The sequence below is a fragment of the Erpetoichthys calabaricus genome, chromosome 7 (assembly GCF_900747795.2).
Source record: "Erpetoichthys calabaricus chromosome 7, fErpCal1.3, whole genome shotgun sequence".
NCBI lineage: Eukaryota > Metazoa > Chordata > Cladistia > Polypteriformes > Polypteridae > Erpetoichthys > Erpetoichthys calabaricus.
Window position 1 is genome coordinate 152,204,137 of NC_041400.2, and position 26,167 is coordinate 152,230,303.

A 26,167-nucleotide genomic window follows, 5' to 3' on the forward strand; every position below is an offset into this window, starting at 1 on the left:
TGCAGCCCTGGAGGATGGGTGCAGAAGAAATAATATAAGAATTGAGGGTATACCTGAGAAACGAGAAAGCTCAAGCCCAGTGAAATTTGCAGTAGAATTACCGTCTAAAATAATTGGAGATGACTTTAAACTCGACATTGAGATAGCCACGGCTTATCGCACAAAGATACCAAGCGCCTTTAAACCTAGCTCTTTTATTGTCCGCTTCGAGCGACTACGATGTAAGCTTGATGTGATGGCACTTCTCAGACGCAAGCAAGAGATTATATTCAAAAATAATCTTATTCGTATTTTTCCCGACTTCTCACCATCAACAGCTGCAAAACACAGATCCTACATCGACATTAAAAAGTTGCTACGGAAAGCCGATATCAAATACAGCCTCTTGTATCCCGCCAAACTGAAAGTGGAAGTTCAAGATCAATATTATATTTTCTTAAGCAAAGAAGAAGCTGAAAAAGAACTAAAGAAGCTGTTTCCGACACTTTTTTGAAAGTTAATAAGGAGCTGTATTCTATCAAGGCACGGGAAGGACCTATGATCTGCTCTCTGGATCCATGTTTAAAGAGACTGGTATTATAATTATACATCCTTTTTTTTTTCCCTTTTCTTTATCTGGACTTTATATGTTTATGTTTTAATCAGAGTTATAGAGTTATAGACGTGAGTGTGAAAATGTGGAAGTAATTAAAGTAGGATTCGTTTTTTTTTTTCTCCTTTTTTTAAATTTTTTTTTTTATTTTACTATACCTTAAAGTAGACTGTTTAACTTCATACCCTTGGTTTATTGCTTTTTCTACTATTTATACTATTACCATTATACTATTACAGTAGGAATTACCAGGTTTATCGTAGACTAGTTTTTAAAATCATTCCCAGGGTTGTTTCTTTTTTTTTTTTTTTTTTTTTTTTAATCTTAATATCTTAACTTAAAAGCGCTGAAGATTATTTCAAGCTTAACTATTGTTAATGAGAACATCTTCGGCAGATAGTATTAAGAATTTAACTGCAAAAGATATCTCTGTTTTAATTCTGTAACGCTGCTGCAGGGTGGGGTTTGTTTTGTTTTGGATGTGCTCTGTCTCTTCGTATGTCAGAGGACTGGAACATCGCGAAGTGGGATCTAGCCTCATGTGGGGAGGCAAAATCTAAAGGGGGGAGAGAAGGAGAGCAGGTTATATCTAATCTATTCCTGTAATTCTTATAATTATAAGTATCAATGCAACAATAGGCTAAAATGCAATAACTCATGGGTAATCTTGAAACTAAGATTAAAACTGCCATATTACCAATTAAAACTATAAATGACATTAAAAAGTCAGAATCAATGTCTCCATGATGGGACAGTTAACTTTGTGAGCTGGAATGTTAAAGGCCTGAATCACGAATTAAAGAGAAAGAAAGTATGCTCTCACCTAACAGGCTTAAACGCTAAAATAGTATTTCTACAGGAGACCCACTTACTAACCAAGGATCAGTTCAGATTACAAAAAGACTGGACTGGCCAAATGTTCCATTCTAGCTTTATAAAGAAAACTAGAGGGGTGGGAATTCTCATACATAGAACAGTTCCATTTGTAGCATCAGATGTAGTGTCGGAACCTGAAGGGAGATATGTGATGGTCATGGGCAACTTATATAACAGTAAAATAATTTTGATAAATGTTTATGCACCCAATGTTGATGATAAGGAATTCATGCAAAATCTATTTGCATCCATTCCCAATGTGAACACTCATAAAATTATAATGGCTGGGGACTTTAATTGTGTTTTAAATCCACTCTTAGATAGGACTCCTGTGACAGGGGGGACGACATCTAATACTGCAAAGATAATTACGCAGTTTTTGAATGATCACAACTTATCAGACCCCTGGAGGTTTCTTAACCCAAACTCAAGAACATATTCGTTCTACTCACCAGTTCATTATAGCTACTCAAGAATTGATTATTTTTTTATAGATAATAATTTCCTGCCTACAATTAAATCATGCAAATATGACACAATTGTTATCTCTGACCATGCCCCTCTAGTCTTGGAGCTAAAATCAATAAGCCCCTCACACTCACCTCGCAGATGGCGTCTTAACCCTCTTTTATTGGCAGACGAGAACGGCACAGAATTTATATCCAAACAAATCAGCTTCTTCCTAGAGACAAACACGTCCACAGAGGTTTCTGCAGGAACACTCTGGGAAACTCTAAAGGCCTTCTTAAGTGGACAGATTATTTCATATCTTTCCCACAGAAATAAATTAGAAACCAAGAAAGTGTCAGAGCTAAGAAATGAAATTACTAGAATAGATGAAGAACAAGCCAGGCGTCCAAATGAAGTTCTCCACAGGAAAAGGCAGGCCCTACATACAGAACTTAACATCTTAACAACTAAAGAAACTGAACAACTTATTTATAAGTCTAGACAGCATTACTATGAACACGGAGAAAAAGCTAATAAGCTTTTAGCTCAACAAATTCATAAACAAGAAGTTCACAATGCAATACCAGTAATCACCAACAAGAATGGAGAAGAAATCATCGACCATAATAAAATAATGCACACATTTAGAGATTACTATAAGTCTTTATATTCCACTGAGCCCAAAGAAGACAACACACAATCTAATGCATTTCTGGATGATTCACAAATAGCACAAATAGATGTTTTAAGTGCTGAGGAACTGGATAAACCTCTAACGCTAACAGAATTACTAGATGCTATAAAGTCACTACAAAGCGGGAAATCATCAGGCCCTGATGGTTACCCCGTAGAATTTTATAAGAAATTCTCCACTAAGCTAGCTCCACTCTTATTGGCAACATTTACAGAAGCTAGAGACAACCAAATACTACCTCAAACATTTCGACAAGCATGAATCACCGTCTTTCCTAAACAAAATAAGGACTTGTTACAATGTGCATCATATAGACCAATTTCACTCCTGAATAATGATGTTAAGATACTCTCAAAAATCCTAGCTAGAAGGATGGAGAAAGTGCTGCTCTCGGTAATATCACAAGATCAAACTGGATTTATTAAAGGCCGACACCTATCTTCAAATCTCCGACGCTTGTTATGTTATATATTCACCAGAAAATCAAACACTCCAGAGATATTACTATCATTAGACGCAGAAAAGGCATTTGACATGATTGAATGGAATTACCTTTTCACTGCATTGGAGAAATTTGGGTTTGGCCCGAATATTTGTGCTTGGATCAAACTACTGTATACCAATCCAGAAGCTTCAGTTTGTATTAATAACATTTGCTCAGACTACTTTAAACTAGAATGTGGTACCAGACAAGGATGTCCCTTGTCGCCACTGTTGTTTGCAATCGCTATTGAACCAATGGCGGTTCACTGCCGAAATTCTTATCAGATAAAGGGGATTGTCAGAGAAGGACTGGAACAGAAAATTTCTCTATATGCAGATGATATGGTCTTATATATATCAGACCCAGAAAACAATGTCCCCGCTGTTTTAACAGCACTAACAGAATTTCAAAAGATATCTGGTCTTAGAATTAATCTGAATAAAAGTATACTCTTTCCAGTGAATTCACAAGCATATAATATTAGATTAGACACCCTACCTTTTACCATAGCAGATCAGTTTAAATACCTAGGGGTAAATATCACAAGTAAACATAAAGCTCTTTATCAACAAAATTTTGGCGTCTGTATGGAAAAAATTAAGCAAGACTTGCATAGATGGTCAACCCTTCATCTCACTCTAGCCGGAAGAATTAACATTGTTAAGATGAATATCCTTCCTAAACTCTTTTTATTTCAAAACATTTCAATATATATCAATAAATCGTTTTTTAAACAGTTAGATTCAATAATAACCTCATTCATTTGGAACTCAAAACCCCCACGTATCCGAAGAGCGACCCTACAAAGACCTCAGGCAGAAGGTGGCATGGCTTTACCTAATTTTCAGTTTTATTACTGGGCAGCAAACATACAAGCCATAAAAACCTGGACACAAATAAATGAACATACACAGGCTTGGTCCGCAATAGAAGTAAAATCCTGTAGTACTTCTTTATATTCCCTGCTCTTCTCTCCAATAAATGCAAGTTATCGCAAATATACTAATAACCCAATTGTGCTTTACTCACTCAGAATATGGAACCAAATTAGAAAGCATTTTAAGATGGAAAATCTTTTATCAGTGGCACCTCTGTAAGAGAACCACCTCTTTCAACCTTCGCAAGTATATCTTTTACTATCTTCAAATTAGAAATTTTGTTAAACAGAAATTGCCCGATTTCCCCCACCTTGCACCCTCCACAATGCTGGAAAAAATACTGCTCAATTTCGAGGAAACAAACACTATTTCCGCAATATATAAAATCTTATTAGAGTCCCTACCTTTCAAAGATCCAAGAGGACATTGGGAAGAAGATCTCTTAATCAATATATCAGAAAAGGAGTGGAAGGTAGCAAAGCAGAGAATTCACTCGAGTTCTATATGTGCAAAGCATAGAATTATTCAACTAAAAATTATATATTGAGCCCATCTGTCTCGCTTAAAACTGTCCAAAATGTTTCCAGGGCAGGATCCAACCTGCGAGCGCTGCAACCAAGCTCCTGCCTCACTGGGTAACATGTTTTGGGCCTGCACTAAACTAACATCATTTTGGACAAAAATTTTTAAGTGCCTCTCAGACAGCCTTGGTATCACAATCCCTCCTAACCCATTCCAGATGGACTTGAATTGGAGAAGGACAAGCAAACTGTGATTGCATTCACTCCACTTTTGGCACGCAGACTTATTTTGTTAAATTGGAAGAATCCTAATTCTCCTCTTATAAGTCAGTGGGAAACCGATGTTTTATATTATTTGAAATTGGAAAAAATCAAATTTTCAGTTAGAGGATCTGTACAACATTTTTTCAAAACATGGCAGGATTTAATCAATATTATTTTAGAATAAGAGAAATAACTATTATTGCATTTAACTCCCTTCTCCATCTCTTATTTACATAGATATTTACTTCTCCCTTTCTTTTGTTTAATGTTGCCTTATTAAAAAGCCTAAAGCAATTTTCCTTTAGCTAAGCTCTCCTTCTCTGGGGTGGGGTTTGATTAGTCTTCAAATTTGTTGGGTTATAAATTGATCTGTTTGTATGGAATGATTACAATGAAAATTAATAAAATAAAAATATTAAGAACTGCAAGATATTAGGAGCATTGTGCTGATGTCCTGAGACAATCCATGTTTCTGCGATATGCTGTGCTGTACTGCACCAGTCATCACAATGCTTGAAACACTATGGGCTGTACAGCACTTTTCTGCAGGAAGAGTCCAAACCCCATCTAAAGTCTACCTTTTAATGAACCAATGGACCGTTCTATCATCAATCATGTGAAGGAGAGCCTTTCATTATATCTCCTCTCTTGTGGTGAAACCACAGTAACCTGAAATAAAGATTATACAAGTTGTCTGTAGTGTACTAAACTTAATGGTAATCCTATTAATTAGGTTTACTTACCCATAAGCCAACCATCACACACATAGCCAACCATCACACAGAGCATGATCCTGAAGTCTGCTTCCTACAACACTATTTGATAAAATAAAGGAATTGTGGGTTGAGACATGCCACAAACATATTTGAGCATCATGTATTAATTGTAAATTAATTGAATGAAAGTGTTTTCTGTTTGCAAAAGCAAATTCATTCTGTGATTGTTCCTTTATAACAGCATGTCTGCAGTCTTCAGTTTGATCCGGGCGGTCTTTTGGACTTGGAACTGCTGCAGAATTTGTTTTTTGTCCAGCCTAACTAGAGTTTTTTTTTTGTTTCCTATTCTACTGTCCATCTGACCTTATTGCTGGACTTATCCTCAGAAACGTATATCATGACACTGTGTATTAGGATGCTAAGATCATTTAGATTAATTTGTTTTCTTTATTACTTATTCTTTCATATTATTGCCTAATCGTGTTTTTCTTTTCTTGTAATTTTCTCTTTGACATCTTCTAAAGCACTTTGAGGTACATTGGTTGTATGAAAATGTGCTACATAAATAAATGTTGTTGTTGTAAATTGTGTTGGCTGCATTAGGAAAATCAGCAGTTGCTGCTAATTACCTTTTGATCTCCGCTTGCTCACCCTGCCCATAAGGATATCACATCTATCTGGGTAGCATCTTAAGTACACCATCCCATACAGATGGCTTGACTCCGGTCAGGAATGACCACAATATTCCTCACCATTTAAACAGTTCATGCTGAAAAACTGCCATCACCAAATATCCTATGACTGTTAAAATTTGTAACAGAGCAGGGACCGTGTGGTTTCTGTGTGATGTTCTCTGTAATGTAGGCCCCAATTCAGAATACAACACCCAGAGGACATCTCTAAGAAGTCTAAATTGGCTAAATTGAGCCAAAATATCATTGCTATCCCTGACAGCCTGCCGTTGATGATATCATCTAAATGGTTTAACACTGCCATTGCCAGTTATGTCCTACAACACACAGCCCACCCTTTATATAGACAAAATCGATAGGCAACAACACACTATAAGCAGTTAACATTAAGCATATGCATTAGATGTTATTACCAAAAAAGACAGCAGCTGTATTGAAAGAGCATGTCAGTTAACTGATATAATTAGCTCAAGAACATCAGAATGGGACCTTGAAATGTGCAACGAAATAAGACTTTGTGTTCACTTCATTGTCCTGCACTGTGGTGTCACAAAAATGGCAACACCGAAAAAGTCTGTGTAAGACTTACAGATGGTCAAAACATGTCATAGCATATAACATGTGCCAAATTAATGTTTGATAACTTCTGATCTTTATGTAAGAAATGTTTCCAAGCATAAACAAGTTATATACATGAGGCCCCTAGACTGTAAAGCAGGTGTAGGTTACTCTGTAACACTGACCCTGTATGTGAGTCAGAACAAGTTGCCTAATATATATTTTGACCCATTGAAGACATGTGAATACTGTGGATAAGTACACCCTGTACATGCATTAATTACAAGCCACTGTTAGCTGGGCAACAAACTGATATAACAAAATTCTGATAACATTATTTGTTAGCACATTTCATTTAAAAAAACGCATCATTTTATGTAATATTAATGCAACCCTAATGACATTTAAAGGAATAATTAGATTTTTTTTTTTCTTTTTTAGTATTGTTTTTTTTGTGATGTTTAATATTTTCCTGTATAATATGTAGCCTCTGCTTTATTGACCACAATAGTTTAGTATTATTGTTTTACTGGTTGTCTAGGGGGTTTGCCCCCTGCTCACTTTGCACATAACCAACCCCCAGCATGCACTACACGCTAGCCACTTCGTGTCTCTGCAGCTTGCGTTGTGAAGGCAGCCCAAGGAGACGCGGTCGCTCCTCCGATACCCCTTCTTAAATTGTGATACAATGGGAAAGAAATACAGTTTTGTTTTTTTTTTTTAACCTCCATTTTGCTCGATCAGCTGCTGGCTTGCTGCTGCTACTGTGCCATGTGATCTGCATCTCACATGGCGCTTCAAACATTTAAAAGCCTGTACAGCAGCTGTCCTACTCTTTGTCTTTTATTTCCAGCCCCGGGTGTGGTTAAATCTCTTGGCACAAAGTCCCATCTCGTGGGACATGAGTTTTTGATATTTTTTAGTTTATAATTTAAAAACGGACTAAGAATCTGAAAATCTAACAACATCACATTAAAGTTTGATAAATACTGAAAAGAATGATACCAAACATACTGTATATATAGGTTTTAAAATAAGCCCAATTTAAACCGTGACAAAAAAGTGACATAAAAACATCAAATAAAATTGTTGCACAAAATCATTGCACTTTTAGGCTTAGGGTTTTATATATATATATATATATATAAATGGATGATACTCTGATCTAATTCAGCTTTAAAAGTGAAAGTTCATCAGAGTTTTATCAGCTCACAACTTGCCTCTGGGAAATTAAAACCTCTTTAAAATTAAACTGCAACAAAACCAAAGTCCTGCTGATTAGCACTCAAGCTCATCTTAAGAAAATGAGCTCTCCTCAATCACTCTTGGTAATAATGTCATCAGACCTTCATCTTCTGTTAGGAAATTGTGGCATAGTATTAAATTCATACTTTTCTAATTCTACCCACATACTGTAAATCACATTAAGAAACTTTGTTACTTCCACCTCTGTATCATATCCTGACCCACCCACACCCCCATAAAATCTGTTATCACAGCACCAGTTGGTTCAGAACTCTACTGCAAGAGTCCTTACACAGACCCGCAACAGTGAGCACCTAACAGTCATCCTGCTCTGCATCCACTGGCCCCCTGTGTCTTACAGGACTAAATATAAAATTCTTCTAATAACCCACGTAGCAATAAATGGCCTTGCACTGGACTGCATCAGTAACCTCCTCTGTCGCTATGTTCTTGTACGCCCACTAAGGACCACTGATTCTGGCAATCTGCCTCAAACTAACCTGTGCTCTATGAGGGACAGAGCCTTAACCTGTATAGCATCCAGACTTTGGAACAACCTCTGTAAATGAATTAGACCAGCTGAGGATTCTTTTAAAAAATCAACTTAAAAGTAATTTTTCAGGAAAGCATTTAACTTACCCAAACATTCTAACCTTTATTTCAACAACAACAACATCTATTTATATAGCACATTTTCATACAAATAATGCAGCTCAAAGTGCTTTACATGATGAAGAAAGAGAAAAAATAAAAATTAGAATAAGGGAACACTAATTAACATAGAAAAAAAAGCAAGGTCCGATGGCCAGTGAACTTGACGACCTTGGGTTGGGGACGACCATCTGCAGATGGATTTTCTCTTTCCTCACAAACAGGTCCCAGGTGGTGAGAGTCGGCAAACACACATCCTCATCACTCATTTTAAACACAGGAGCGCCGCAGGGCTGTGTGCTTAGCCCCCTCTTATATTCCTTGTTCACCCATGAATGTGTTGCAAAACACGGCACAAACACCATCATCAAGTTTGCAGACGACACAACCATCATAGGCCTTATCACTGACAATGATGAGACGGCCTACAGAGAGGAGGTGCTGGCATTGAGTAATTGGTGCCTAGATAACAACTTGTCTCTTAACGTCAGCAAAACCAAGGAGATGATTGTGGACTATCGAAAACAACAAGGCAGAGAACACCAGGCCATCTACATCAGTGGCATAGAAGTTGAAAGGGTCAACAGCTTCAAGTTCCTCGGAGTAAACATCACCAAGGATCTCTCGTGGACCCTTCACATAGACACTGTGGTCAAGAAAGCTCGCCAGCGGCTCTACTTCCTGAGGAGGATGAGGAAGTTTGGCATGAATGCCAACATCACCTCAAACTTCTACAGGAGTGTGGTCGAGAGTCTGCTAACGGGCTGCATTACCGTCTGGTATGGGAGCTGCTCTGCCAGCAGCCGGAAATCACTACAGAGAGTGGTGAAGGCAGCAGAGCACATCACGGGCAAGAGTCTTCCTGCCATTGAAGACATTTACCTCCATCGGTGCTTGCGTAAGACAAGCAGCATCATAAAGGACCACAGCCATCCAGCACGCCAGCTGTTCTCCTTGTTACCGTCCGGCAGACGATACAGGAGTCTGACTGCTCGGACTACAAGACTTAAGAACAGCTTTTACCACCAGGCCATTCGACTCCTCAACAGCAACACCTGAACACTTACACACACTTACATTACATCTACATTGCACTACTCACACACAAACTGTACCTGCACACACTCTGAATACTGACTGGAACATGCATCTGCACTTTATGGAATATGCATCTGCACTTATAAAACATTATCTGTGCAATAACTGTCATTTGTACTTGCTGCTCATTCAACTCATATTGCTCTATAACTTCTTTTAAAACATACACATTTTATTTTATATGACTTGTCTATTTTTAACTTGTAATTTTTTTTTAAGCTTTATTGGATCTAGGCTGAGTGACTTGTTTTTCTCGTCATACACATTTCATTGTATGTTGACCCTGTGTTAACCTATATATGACAAATAAACCTAAACCTAAACCTAACCTAAACCTAAACCTAAGACAGAAAAAACAAATTCAAAACAAAACTCCAGACGGCTGGAGAAAATAATAAATTCAGTTTACCTTCTTTATCCAGACTTTAAGGATCACAGATTATGCTACTTATTAATGGCTTTTCTCATAGTATTTGTATTTCTGTATTTTATTATGGTTCACTGTCTCTTATTATGTTTCATTGCTTTGTATATACTGTGTTTAACTTTATTATGTATGTACTATATATCCTGTTGTTCTGAATTTCTGTAAAGCATTTTAAGCATGGGAAAGTGCTATATAAATACAATGTATTATTATTATTATTATTACTGTTATTATTAGTGTGATAATTAGTGTTAAGTAAATTAGAGATTATCTAGCTCAAGTGAGCTATTGGAGATGAGACACACATTAATGACAGTTGATGAAACGTGAGAATAACAGATATAATTACTTCGATTTAGTTTTTACAAAGACCATATTTCAGAATTGTTCATCCTCCCCATTAAAAGAAAGTCATGTACTGTATGAAAGAAACTGTTGTGTGCACTAATTACAATTTGTGGAATTGTGAATGGTGAGTGAAAGTCCTAACTTGACCTTGGCAATGTGACAGTCAAGGGCAGGAACACTTCCTGATCTCAGAGTCCAGAGGAGACATCAGCAGAGGTATGAGATGGAGTTGGATCAGCATTGTAGAAAATGCACAGAATGATAAAAGGGCTTGCCATTTATTAATACTGGTGGCCGAGTACAGAGTGGGGTTGTCCTTCCATCCTTTTCAACCTTCCTATTGATAGACAGAACGCATTTAAAATTGCAGTCATGTTACATTGTAATTTTGGGGTTGACAGCATTTTTTTGGCTTAAATTTCATTTTAGACACTTTATCACTGCTTATTCTGCTTATGATTTGAACATTTGTATACTCTTTTTAACAGTTCTGTTTTACTAAATGGTAAAGAACATCAAGAGAAGGAGGTTCTATTTGTTAAAGATATACCACTAATCATCTTTTGCGTAAATGTAGACTACTTGTATGTTTCCAGGACCTATGGTCTGTACTGTCCTTATGTTGTTTTTCTACAGTTAGAGGAAAAAAATGGGCAGATGGGCTCCATTTATGTTCCTCAGTTTTGAAATACTTTGTTTTTCTGTCTGTTTAAACAAATCTGTGTTTTAATGTTTAATTGTAACTTATAAAATTTGTATTTGCATGTACATGTGAACTTGTCGCAGTCCTCTGTGCCCGCACTCTGTGTATCATGTTCTACACAAATAAATTGAATTGAATTGAATTAGTTGACTCTGGGGCGGCACGATGGCGCAGTGGGTAGCGCTGCTGCCTCGCAGTTGGGAGACCTGGGGACCTGGGTTCGCTTCCTGGGTCCTCCTTGTGTGGAGTTTGCGTGTTCTCCCCATGTCTGCGTGGGTTTCCTCCAGGTGCTCCAGTTTCCTCCCACAGTCCAAAGACATGCTGGTGAGGTGGATTGGCAATTCTAAATTGGCCCTAGTGTGTGCTTGGTGGGTGGGTGTGTTTGTGTGTGTCCTGCGGTGGGTTGGCACCCTGCCTGGGATTGGTTCCTGCCTTGTGCCCTGTGTTGGCTGGGATTGGCTCCAGCAGACCCCCGTGGCCCTGTGTTTGGATTCAGCAGGTTGGAAAATGGATGGATGGATAGTTGATTCTACATGCCTAATTAAGGTAAATGTTGTATTTGGAGCAGTTTTTTCATTCCCAAGGCTTCTACTGATGGCAAGGCTTATAGTTTTATTTATTGAAGCTTTTGTTATGAACAGTCATTCATTTTGTCATTTGCATCCTTCTATCAGTTTTAAGTGTTTTACCTCATCTATAACAACTCTTTATGAGGACGGCAAGCTACATTATATACCTCCATATTTCCATTTCTCCTTGCAACCAGAGAAGTAAGCAGAATTCTTCATAATACTGTATGTTTTCTATACTATTTTCATTGAACAGCAGACCCATTTATACTTACAGTATTTTGCGCACCATAAGGCGCACTGGATTGAAAGGCGCACTCTCAATTGCGGGGCTTATTTCTGTACTTAAGCCATACATAAGGCGCACCGTATTATTCGGCGCATGCAAAAACAAGGTAACAGAAGCAAAACAATGAGTTTAGTTAAACCTTATTCTACTACGTATTTAAAAATACACTCACATTGTTTTTTGATCAGTTTGTTGTCACAAATCCATCGAAGTCCTCACCTTCTGTATCTGAATTGAACAGATGGGCAAGTTCGCCATCAAACATGCCGGGTTCCCTCTCGTCATTGTCGGAATCAGTCTCGTTGCCGGGTGGCTGTTCAGCAATGATTCCAGCTTTCGCGTAAGCTCGGACAACAGTCGAAGCAGACACCTTAGCCCAGGCATCCACAATCCATTCACATATGGTGGCGTAACTCACCCGGCGCTGCCTTCCAGTCTTAGTAAAGGTGTGTTCGCCGTCTCTCATCCATCGCTCCCATGACGCTCGCATCTTCACTTTGAACGCCCTGTTTACACCGATGTCCAGCGGTTGGAGTTCTTTTGTTAATCCTCCTGGAATGATGGCAAGCTCCGTATTCATTTGCTTCACTTGTTTTTTCACAGTAGCGGTGATATGGGCACGCATGGAGTCGCAGATCAACAAAGACGGTGATGCATGGAAAAACCCACCCGGTCTCTTCACATACACCTCTCTCAGCCACTCTCTCATTTTCTCCTCGTCCATCCAGCCCTTTGGATTGGCCTTAACGATGACTCCGGCTGGAAACTTTTCTTTTGGCAGCGTCTTCCTCTTAAAAATGACCATAGGTGGTAGTTTCTGTCCATTACCGTGGCAACCAAGAACAACAGTGAAAGCCGATTTCTCATGCCCCGTGGTGCGTATGGATACCGTGCTGGTCCCCTTTTTCTCCACAGTATGGTTCACGGGGATGTCAAAAGTGAGAGGGACCTCGTCCATGTTGGTGATGTGGTTGGGCTGGATTTTTTTTGTCGGTAATCTTGTTGCTGCAGTAGGTGCGGAAGATGGTCAGCTTTTCTTTGTAATCCGCTGGCAGTTGCTGCGCCACGGTAGTTCGTGCGCGGATGGCGAGATGGCGCCTTTTCATAAAACGAAAGCACCAAGACGGACCTCCTTGAAAGTGCTCGAGCTTCATGTCTTGTGCTATCGTTATTGCCTTCAGTCGAATGGTGACTGTAGAGACGCTTCTCCCGGCTGCTCTTTGTTCAAGAATCCATTGTTCAAGTTGGTCTTCCAACTCTGGCCACCTCGCCTTGTTCCCGCGGAAACTCTTTTTTGTCTTTTTAACTTGGCGCAATTCATTCTCCTGCTTCCTCCACTTCCGAACCATGGATTCATTGATTTTAAATTCTCTCGCTGCTGCTCTATTCCCATTTACAACCGCGTAACTGATAGCCTGTAGTTTGAATTGTGCATCGTAAGCATGTCTCTTCTCTGATGCCATTTTCAGGGTCCTTAGCCAAACAAATGTGGTTTCGCAGTGCACCAGTAGTACAATATACCTACCTGCCGTAGGCGTGGCGGAGGTAAGTGTACGCGGCTTTACGTAATGTTCTGCAATTGGTTTATCGCTGCCAGCGTTCATAGTGTACGTATTACTACGTCCCTATGTCGGCAGGAAATGGTCTGACAGTCAATCAAGCAGAGCGCTTACTAAAATGCACAACAACATTTTTACAGATTTTGGAACTCAGTGCACACATAAGGCGCACCGAATTTAAAGGCGCACCGTGGATTTTTGAGAAAATTAAAGGCTTTTAAGTGCGCCTTATAGTGCGCAAAATACTGTATTTTCAGATTCTTATTATATTAGTTAGCATGTACTTAAAATATTATAGGCTACCTCATGGCCAGTTGGTCTGGGTCATCAGGACTGATATAATGGATTGTGTACCCCACAGAAGGTTATTTTCTTCGGGAATGCTGTTATTTGTGTTTAGTGCTGTAAAAATCAATTGAACTAAATTAAACAGAACTTGGTAACCCTAAATTCTGAAAAGTATATGAGAAAACCTGCCTTAAGAAAAAAAATATGAAACTGAAGCAGGTCCTAACCCCCAAATTATGAGTGGCACAGACTAGCATAGTCAAACTAAATATCTTTTGAAAATAAACCATAAACAAGAGCCCAAACCCTAAAGTAAAAAATGGTCAAGTGCTATTTTTTATATCATTTTTTTATACTCTCATTTTGCATAAAAAATCCAGAATTTAAACATTACACAGTATATTTAAACTCCTTTATTAATGATGTTCTACTCTAATAATGGAGGTCACAAACTTCTTTTAAAACAGTTTTTCATTATTATTTCAGCCATATATAAGTTCCATAAAGTGTGTAAAAATGCCTCTTCAAATGTCAAAATGTTTCATTATAATAATTAATTGGATTTTTTAGTCCTTAAAAGTGGACTCTAAAGTCATCATTTAAATAAGAAATCGCTGAAATGACTGAATCTAAATGTTAGTTTATTATTTTCTTACACAATAGCTGATGAAAAATACAATTATTGAAAAGCCACACTTTCTTAGAAATATACTTGTTGTATAGGGGTGCATGGACTGTTAAGGTGGCTTTTACTTGATGTTGGAAATTTAAAATTTAAACTGCAAAGGACTTTTTGTTGCTGTTGGCAATTTAAATATAACAGCTGTTAAGTGAATGCCTAGTGCATGCTATTATGTAGATTATTACTTCCCTGATGAATCATAGTAACTAATTACATTGCATGAGCTATATTAAGCATTAATACATCAATAGATGAAGAGTTTGTGTCAATGTGTTCCATTTGATTTAAGGTTATGTCAGTGATGCACAGTGAATCACTTAATATCTATCTTGCCTTGATAAAGGCATATAACTTTGAAAAGGGTCCTGTTTACTCTCCTTTAATGACTTTTCTCATATTTATGCACTGAATAAATGGAGCTTATCTAGAGCTGGTTACAATGCTCAAGTAAACACTGCAATGCTTGCCTGTCATTTACGGGGCGTGCTCATGCACATTCTCCAACTGTCCTGCTATCACATACTGTAAAGCATGCATGCGCAGGATTATTCCCAAATGTTGCCAGAAGGAAACACTAATACAATATTTCAAAATGGATAATTTGAATATTGTGAAATGTAAGAAGAAAATGAGAACACAATGTTGAGCCTACAGAGATCTATCCATGCACTGTAAAAAATTTCACTTTATAGTTTGATGTTAAGAGTTGCCAGTAAGTGTTGTAAATATTACAGTAAGAAACTGTGCATGAAAATAACAGTAGTTTACTGCAATCATTGTACGGTACACTACTGTGCATTTCACTGTAAACACCAGTGTAGTACCACTAATTTACTGCATTTAATTATATTATAATTTAGCACCTTTCCTGCAGTAAAAATGTAAAGCCTACCTATTATATACTGTATGTACATATTGTCACAAATGTGTGCCAGAGCGTCGCCTTCCAGGATCACCCAAAGTAAGTAGTACCACCCCAGGACAAGAGAGGGTGCTGTCGCGAACAGGCTTGTTTCCTTTTTCCCTCACAGCCTTCGAGAAACTGCCCCTTGAGAAAACAAGAAGCAAAACTTTTATTCAACTGTATATACTGCTTAAGCACAGGCCCTACAGAACGTTTTCTCTACATTTTCAGAATGTTCAGATCATATATAACATAGCTGCCATGATGTCATGAGTCATGTGGCAGGTGTATCATGTGCCTGGCAAACGCACAACACCACAGCAAACCGAAAGCCACAGACCCAAAATGTCAGCATCCATTAGAAATAAGCACACAAAACTGCAACAAGTTAGAAATAAAAAATAAAAAAATTTCAACTAAAAAATAATAAAGTGGTCTGACACTAAACAAATGTAATTAACAAATTGCTGTATTAATGTATTACTGACAACAGACTTTCCGGGTGGTGTTTATTTGTGAATGATGGAAATCTTTATGTATTATTTCAGTAGGCAATTAGGGGTCAGAAACTAGGTTGGGGGGCGGCACGGTGGAGCAGTGGGTAGCGCTGCTGCCTCGCAGTTGGGAGATCTGGGGACCTGGGTTCGCTTCCTGGGTCCTCCCTGCGTGGAGTTTGCATGTTCTCCCCGTGTCTGCGTGGGTTTCCTCCCACAGTCCAAAGACATGCAGGTTAGGTGGATTGGCGATTCTAAATTGGCCCTAGTGTGTGCTTGGTGTGTGGGTGTGTTTGTGTGTGTCCTGCGGTGGGTTTGCACCCTGCCCAGGATTGGTTCCTGCCTTGTGCCCTGTGTTGGCTGGGATTAGCTCCAGCAGACCCCCGTGACCCTGTGTTCAGATTCAGGGGGTTGGAAAATGGATGGATGGATGGAAACTAGGTTGGAATCAAAACACAAGAACTAGAAATAGAAGTTCAAGCTGTTATTAATTGGCTGCAGTGATGTCACACACTGGCAGACATATGTGTGAGCCCTCAACAGTGGCCACCACTCCCCAATCAACATTTTCTGGCACTCTTGAAGAGAGATACAGAAAATTAACAGACACAGAAGTCCAAAATGGACTCCAACCAACAATCTCCTTTGTTATCGTTTCAATACAAAGGTTGTGTTTACCCCACCAAGGATATCACAAAAAAGCTAAGTGGCTCTATAGGCAAAATTCCCACTTGCCATGTTTGTTTGGAGTGCAGTATATTTCACCTTTATTGTTAATGGAATGATTTTGATCTGTAATTCTTTTATTAAATCTTAACTAATAACGTTTTCTGCTGCCCCAGGCAATTGTCATGATTGGGACTTTGTTTATGTTGGAGTACGTTAACACTGGTTTGATGCAACAACTGCTATACAGTATATGCAGTTTAGCAGTTACTGTTTATCCCATCACTAGGTGGCAGTGTATTATTGCTGTTGGCTGAAAAAACAAAATGTGATTTGGAATGTTCCCCTGTTTTTTTATCGTTGATCAACCTGCTGTTTGTAATAAACACATGCATGGTAGGCTGCAGCCATATTTAATTAAAATAATTGAGACTCTTTCACTTTGTTTTTTGTACTGTTTCAAGAATTCCCAATAGTTTTACATTTTTACAACCTTTTCCTTGGCCTCCAAAAATAATAGCGATATCATTTAAGGGGTTTTGGAAGAAAAATAATTTAATGGTCAGATCATATTTTTGATTTAGGTCATTTTGAAAATGTAATTTTATAAAATACCTCTTCCCGCACAGCTTTTTTGCTTTTATTATAGGTGCTGCCATTTTTTGATGTTTGCCACATATTGTTGCCAGGCTGTCGCTAGGCAGGGTGACTGGGGTGTGTATGATGCATGACATCATTACCATGAAAGTATAAAGGTCAGTGTCATACACGTCCTGACTGTCCAAGTTTGTAGATAAACCAACAAACAAAATTATTTGCTAAAGAAATCTCTGTTCTTCAGCCCTTATTTAAGTCTTACATTTTAGATTAGGTTATGTGGAACATTTTTGTTATTGACACCCAGGCAATGTTTTGCAATCTACGATTCTGTCTCCCCTTCTATCCTTTGTTTACAAACTTCACCGACTTACTATTAAGACCCATCTTCTGTTGATATCTTTATTTTAAACTGCTGCCCCCCTGCTCAGTCAGTACACTATTGCATGAACTGCATTGCCAGAAATAGTGAATGGGACATTATTACCAAGGATTTCTCTACAACCACCCACCCCACCAACCCTCAAGTAAGGTGAGCATTTTATTCTCCCAGAAGTTTGGACTGTTAGCCACAACATGTACTGAACCTACAAAAATTAAAGCAAAGCTTTTCTTGAACATGCCTGTGATGTTCCTTAGTTTTAACATTTGCTTTGTTCAGTACCATAGGCACTGGAAGTTCATTAGATGTTGAGGGAATGGAAGAAGGAGTAGCTGAACCTTTAAACCATGACCCTTTCCTATCTCCTCTTGTTTAAACTGGTTCCCCTCTTAAAGTTACATTAAGGTCTCTCCTATAATGTGACTACGAAACTCAACCTTGTCCTTAGGAAAGATTTTGTTTCTGAAAAATAAAATGAAAGTCGATTCTTCCCCACCCATACATGCCACAATTGTCTTAAATGAAATAACATAATATGTAATTGACATAATAACTACAAGACCAATTGTCTAAAATTCAATAATCAATTAATGGCAACTTCAGTGAGGTCTAAAACTGTACAGTAATCCCTCCTCCATCGCGGGGGTTGCGTTCCAGAGCCACCCGCGAAATAAGAAAATCCGCGAAGTAGAAACCATATGTTTATATGGTTATTTTTATATTGTCATGCTTGGGTCAGAGATTTGCGCAGAAACACAGGAGGTTGTAGAGAGACAGGAACGTTATTCAAACACTGCAAACAAACATTTGTCTCTTTTTCAAAAGTTTAAACTGTGCTCCATGACAAGACAGAGATTAAAAGAATGCAAACATATCTTCCTCTTCAAAGGAGCAAACAAATCAATAGGGCTGTTTGGCTTAAGTATGCGAAGCACCGCGGCACAAAGCTGTTGAAGGCGTCAGCTCACACCCCCTCCGTCAGGAGCAGAGAGAGAGAGATAGAGAGAGACAGATAAAAAAATCAATACGTGCCCTTCGTGCTTTTAAGTATGCGAAGCACCGTGCAGCATATCGTTTCAGGAAGCAGCTGCACAAAAGATAGCAACAAGATAATCTTTCAGCATTTTTAGACGAGCGTCCGTATCGTCTAGGTGTGTGAACAGCCCCCCTGCTCAATCCCCCTACGTCAGGATAAGAGAAAGTCAGCGCAAGAGACAGAGAAAAGTAAGCCGGGTAGCTTCTCAGCCATCTGCCAATAGCGTCCCTTGTATGAAATCAACTGGGCAAACCAACTGAGGAAGCATGTACCAGAAATTAAAAGACTCATTGTCCGCAGAAACCCGCGAAGCAGCGAAAAATCCGCGATATATATTTAAATATGCTTACATATAAAATCCGCGATGGAGTGAAGCTGCGAAAGGCGAAGCGCGATATAGCGAGGGATTACTGTATTGATATTTTGTAAAAACACTGAAACAGAATAACAGTTCTGATGATTAGAACTGAGTGGAGCCAACACCCATTTAAGTGTCTTATCATCCAGCGCAGATACTGTGTAAACAATTTTTGCCCTTTTAGTGTTGGATGTATGAGGCTGCTAATCAAATACCACGAGGCATTGATTAAGAAAAAGAAAAAAACTCTACATTTTTGTTGATCCCCTGAGAATTGAGGAGGGTGAAAAATGTTTGGCTCTTAAGATGATGAACTGCTATGTTTCTGCCTCAGACTGTTGTTTCAGCCTATTGAACTGTTCAACAAGCTGCTAAAAGACAGAGATTAAATCAACAACTTGTTTCTTTAATTCCATCACCTCTTTAGATAACAACTTCATTTCAGTGTCACTTATTATATCGATCTGAGCTGCTGATCTGTCACAACTGAAGAGAGGTGCAGATAAGATACAGAGGCAGGACCAGGAAATCAACTGGTAAACCAGAGAACAAAGTGGTCGTCAAATCCATGAGTTGATAGTTTTGGGAAAGAGAAAAAAAAGAATCAGAATTAAAAAAAAGAGAGACAGAGCTGTTTGTTTTGACAAGAGGTCACCAAGCGGACAGCATGAATCGATTTTCATGGTACCCACTATCCTAGATAATGAACACTGCACACCGCAGGTTTTATATACCGTTGTGCTGATGATGTAACTTCACAGAACAGCAAAGACACACCCCTAGCAACCCAATACAACTGGTGAATGATAGCAACAAGTTTCTGTTAAGGAAATAATGAGCAATTCCAAACCTCTGATTTTCAGAACTTAAGCAGAACTATAAAAGATCTAAAAATGTAAAAAAAATACAGAATCACGGCCCAGCTGTGACTGCAAAAGGGATTGATGTTGTTATAAGCTAGATATTTAATACTAATAAAAAAAACTATATAACTAAACAATAAGCAGAATGAATAGCCGGACTAAAACACTTCTATATAGTATATGGGTTATGAACAAGTTCCATCTCTGTCAACATTTATAACCCAATTTGGTATGTGTTTTGGATTTTGCAAAGAAAATGTCATTTATGGAAATATTGGCAAAAGTGCATAATGATTTATTACTTATTTTATAAAAACAAATTATTTGAAACTTATTATTAAAATGACAGTGAAGCAATTACTGTACTTTAAATTACAACACACAAATAATAAAAACTAAAATGAACCATGGGTTTGTGTAGAATGTTGACCTTATACTTAAACATTATAGTTTTTGGTAATGGAACAAAACCTTGCATGGTCTGCACACACTGCCAGCAGCATTCAGTAACACATGATGTCTTTGCTGAGGGAGTGTCACATCCCCCTACCTGCAATTATATTCCCTGAAATGGCATGGCTAGTGCATGTGTTTAGAATACTGGGAATTACAAGACATGGGTTCTACTATGTAGCTAAAGAGCCAGCTGCCAAAAACAGGCAGCATACCTGTGACCAAGGTTACTAGGCTTGCTGCCTTTTACGTTTCGTGAAACATACACATGAAAGCATAATGTGATTAAAAATGGTGACAAAGTACATAGTGAGAAATAGTACTCTTCACTGTTTCTTCTGTAAGTTACTGTCACTAAATGAAAATTAATTGAACTTCAGTTGAAAAAAAACTGTAGAACCGTCATAGTCTATGACCACCATAACTCAAAACCATCCTATATCTGCAAAACTTGACATACTTCTCCACCTCAGATGCAGTCCCTGTACATGTTCATCAGGCCTGTATGACTGTTTAAACTGACCTAAAAATTGAACTCAAAACCATAATCCTTTCAGGGCACCAAATATGGCATTAATATGCATATTATGGAAATTCAAATGTTTATTCTGTAGAATGCTAATGAAATTCTCATCTATTTTGTAATTGGCAAGTAAGGATTATTAGCTGAGTGTTTCTTAAATGGTCAGAACTCCTTCAATAAAAACAGTGCCCTTTCTTAACACTTTAAATTCAAGGTACGAGTTAAGTCGTATGTCTTTGAGTATGTCAAGTGATGTGCAAGAGAAGTCGTATCTTAATATAACAGCCACTATAAATGCAGCCAGCTTGCTGGCAAGAGTTGCTGACGCATCTCAGTTACCTACTATAATGCTGCCATCTAGTGAATAGCCATAGAAATTCTTTTTTTTAGATGGCAACAGCTTATGGGAAAATTAGTGTTACAGACAGTCCAAGTTACGTTGTTGTGTAAAAGGTATAAAGTTACTGATGTTCTGAAACAATTAGATTTGTTGCAAAATGAATATTTTGATGATAATGACAGTGACCAAGATAGTGACAATCAATTGGACGATGTGTAACCCGTCGGCTCTGTTACCGATGTGGATAGCTGCCCTGAAGGCATTCCTTCATCACAAAACATCCGACTTGTCACTGACAGTACTCACCAACTACCAGATGTGTTCTGTGCAACAAGCGTGAACAGTGCTGTTAGATTTGCGGTACATGTTCTTTTAAGCCTGTACTCTGCATGGTGCCATGCTTCTAGATCTCTTATTCAAATAGAGACTTTTAGTCTTGTTGCTGGTGAAAACAAAGTAATTCTCCATCCATCCATTATCCAACCCACTATATCCTAACTACAGGGTCACAGGGGTCTGCTGGAGCCAATCCCAGCCAACATAGGGTGCAAGGCAGTCCAAACAAGCCCTGGGCAGGGCGCCAGCCCACCGCAGACAAAGTAATTAACAGTTTCTTTACATTTTTGACAGAGCTATTGTTGATAATAAAACCTTGCTTTCTAATACATTTCTTTACATTTTTTACATATCTTGAAAGATATTCATCATACTGTATATTCATAGACCTCTATATCAGCGTCCTGGTAATAAATGGTCCAGCAGTCAATGTGTTAATACAAGTTCTTCATTTCATAAGACTGAATTGGCATGGCCGGTTCTATTGCCATCCCTGCATCTTCTTTTTTTCTCAATACACATGTTGGGTTAAAAGATCCACCACTAACAGATGACTGATCCCTGCTCTTTCCTTTTTTTCTTTCTACAATTAATGCCAAGCTGTTTACAGCTTTAAGAGAAATGTCCACATCATGACTGGTCGTTTTGTTTTTTTAACTACTAAAATATCTACTGCTAAACAGTGAAGCTAATGTACTGTCATTCCAACTATAATCTATTAGTGTACAAAAAAATCTCCAATACCTGGGCTGCCTTGATAACAACAAGATAACTGTAGCCATCATTTTTCTTTTGGATGCATTGCTCTAAGCTTAACTAAAAAGCTGTCTAGGCTTCCTATACACAGATGACCACCATCAGTTATTGCTTTTGCAAAAAAGGCAGTAATAAATGCAATTTTCACTTTTTTGTTACCAAATGACCTAGTAGTAGTGTACACTGATTCTGAAAATTCCTGAGGTTCTTAAGTAATGACGATTGGTAGGAATAAATACTAAGCACAAAAAATATTCCTATGTATCTTCAAAACCTAAAGGTAGAGTGAGATTTGCAAATAATTTAACACAAAAAAGAATGTAGACAAGAAATAATTCAGTTGTATAAATTAAATTTCTATTAATAAAGGAGTTAGTAAAGCATATGATCTAAAGAAAATTTTCATGATGAAAGTATTTTAATAAATTCATTATCTCTTTCTGGCATTACTAAAAAGCCTTAGAATACAATGGGTACTTACATTAAAAGTTAGGTAGTTTGGGCATGATATCAATTAACCCCATCTATTATTTAGTCTGTTTTGTAAAGCTCACCGCAGAGTCTATTCTGGCACCAGCAGGAAACATATAGCATATTTATTATTATTAATGTACCTCCCACTCTAAAATGACCGTTTAGTGTGACATATTTTTTCCATTCCAGCCAGTAGGAGCAACCCTGAGGCTCATTTTAGTGTTGCACTGACCATAGCAGGACTATAGTAAAGTCAGCCATAGTGGATTTAGTTATTTCCATGCATAACTCTTAAAAAAAAAAAAAACAACAGGGATGCTGATGTTGGCTAATCATTACACTGTCATATTGGATAAATTATGCTTGTAATAATAGATAATACATGTCCATATTAAAATTACTTTGTTATTTAAACAGTGGGGTGATGTTCTTCTAGAGTTTAGTGAGTTTTCAAATGTATTTTTTAGTAATTTTTACCCTTGTGTGCTTTTTGCTGTTTTCCTTAAATGATCTCTTGGTGTTTTAAAAGATCCAACATGGACATGATCTGTTGAAGGAGCACGAAAGTCATTGTTAATATGATCTTGTCTTCCAGTTTTCAGCACAGGCCAATACTCGATACAAATTATTTATTTTTTGCTTGCAAACTGTAGCCTTTTATTATATACAGTATATTTTTGATTTTGCACATTGTGTTATGACACTTTGAATATATCCCCTAATTGTAGAACCACGGCTAGATTGTAGAAAAGGATTCTTTATTTATAAAGGCTTTAAAAAGTTTCAGATCATGGCACAATGGACAGCAGTGTGATACAGTGCTTTCCGTCTCAGTCTTCTGGAATAAGGTGTTGCTCCATAAAAACTTGTAATTAAAAAGTTGGTTAAGAAAAATATATTAGCACAAGGATCCGTTTGTGTAAGTATGTACCTGCTGTTGTTCTGTTACAGTATGTTTATAGTCACTGTGATTAATCCTTAGTGTCTGAATCTTGGAAACAGCTTTTGGACAGTAGCTATAGTTTTGTGAATGTCTCTGCATGGCCACAGCTCTGCTGCTTAAGATGGTCATGTTTGTTGACACTTATGTGACACAGTTGTGTCTTATATTCTGAGTCATCATTTCCCACCTATTTAAAATGGTGTCAGACTGAATTTGGCATCCAAATAATAGCTCAAATTATTATAAACCAACCACAAACACTAGCAGTAGTTGGAGAAACAAGTACAAGTTGGACTGATGACCTTTTGAATTGAATATTCTGCATATGATTTTGTTTTAGAGTTCTGATTTTTGATGCACGGTATCGTTGCTTTTTTTGGTATCTGTTTTCTGACTGCTCATTTTTTCTCCACTTCCTGGTTATTTTCTTAGCCTGTAATAATTATTATTGCGCAATAACTCATGATCATAACTATCATTATCTATGGTTGGGTACTGTTGGGAATGTGAAGATTTATACCTTTAGGAGAAATGGGAGCACTGAGGCAAGAAGTTGCATTTGTTGTTTTGTTTTGTTAGCCAAAAAAAAGAAAACTGTATTGGGTAGAGTTGAAGATGGATGGATAAAATGATCTGTAATATATAGTGATATAATGCATAAATTATGGATGAATTGCCACAGTTCACCGGTAAGAATGTGTTTTTTGTTAAATACTTCTAGTAAACTGTATATAGTTTGTCATGCGTTTTGTATCTACTGCATTTTAAATAGATTTTACTCTATTGTAGTGAAGATGGAAGAGTGAATGGTAGAAATAGTACATTTCATTAAGAATTGATATATACTATTCAATTATGTTATACAAATGCAAAACACTTGAGCTATGCCTTTGAAACTAGCATCAGCAATATAAACATAATGCAGTCATTGTAACTAAAATAGTCCATACTATAATTTACAGTGACTCAAACAATGTATGATGGAAGACTCAAACAAGAGATCCTTTTAATATTTTATTCTACCACTTCTACCATGACAATTAGTTGTGTTCCTGCACTACTATGCAAAATACTTTTTAAATATGCTATCTATTTACACCATTCACAGTATAAGCTGGCTTACCTCATTATTACTGCCTTTGTTTCTGTGCCTAATTCAGACTATTTTTCAATTGGAAGATTGCTGCAAGATAACAGAAATGCCAGGAAATTACATGAATGTGATGCTAGTCCATCCATCACATGTCACCTTCTTGCACATATCTGCAGCTAATTTTTATAGGTAATTTGATGCAATTTTGGATACCAAATTCAGTCTGACACCATCTTAACCAGGTGGGGAATGAGGACTCATGTAACAACTGTGTCACGTAACTGTCAACAGACACGGCCATCTTAAACAGCAGAGCTACAGGCATGCAGAGACATTCACAAAAATGTAGTCACAATCCAATTGGAAGATTGTTGCAAGATAACAGAAATGCCACGTATTAGCATGAATGAGTTGCTAGTCCACCACAGGTTGCTTTCATGCACATGTCTGCAGTAACATCATTTAAATTAGGTTGCAGTGGTATGGACATGTGATGAGGAGGGACAATAACATGTGGGCAAAAGAGAGATGAGAGTGGAAGAACAGGGAACGAGAAAGTGTGGGAGGCCAAAGCAGGAGTGGAAGGATAAAGTAATAGAAGATCTGAAGGAAATGGGGTTTGACTGGCAAGGAGGTACAGGTCTGAGTTATTTGGAGAAGGGTGGTCAAGCACATTTACCCCATACAGAAATGGGAAAAGATGAAGAGGAAGAAGAAGAAGAAGAAGAAGAGAATGAAGGAGTCAGCTAGAGTCTCTAGAAAAAACAAACATAAACATGGTGTGGACATCTGAATTCTACCCAAAAGCACAGGAGTCATAATTGACAACTTCTGAAGTTTATTTGGGATGCTCATTTCATAGACACATGTAATGATATCCATATAATGGGGCCTACCCCTTTCTCTGTTCCCAATTTTAAAACTTTGCTGCAGTAACATGCACTTTGGTGGGCTGCATTTTCTCTTTGTGTTTTCTGCATTATTATTTGGGTCTACCTGAGATGTGGAAGACTATGCTGATGAAAACGCAATTTAGTGACACAGCTGACTAATCCATATTTTTATCTTCTTTGAACTTCATCACAAGCTTGCGTCCCAGTGTTCCATCTACAGGTAGTACAGAGTAGGGGTGACAAATATGAGACACCACACGGTTCAATACGATTATAAAGTCATTCTCGATGCATCTTCATGCATCCCGATTTTTGACTACATGAATAATTTTTTTCTTACTTTGACAACTTGCTGCTTTTCAAGAAAATACAATTTATATTGAAAAATAATATTCTGGATTCAATTCAATTGTTTGTTATCAGTAAATTATAATAACAAATTGAAGTGCAAGCTGGCAAATTCCAGCAGTCA

General features: G+C 37.8%; 1 protein-coding gene across 1 annotated transcript in view; it reads right to left on the reverse strand.

Moving 5' to 3' along the window:
* npffr2a (neuropeptide FF receptor 2a) overlaps positions 1–26,167 on the reverse strand; it is a 180,477-nt gene that overhangs the window by 97,772 nt on the left and 56,538 nt on the right. The gene's annotated exons all lie outside the window — the stretch shown is intronic.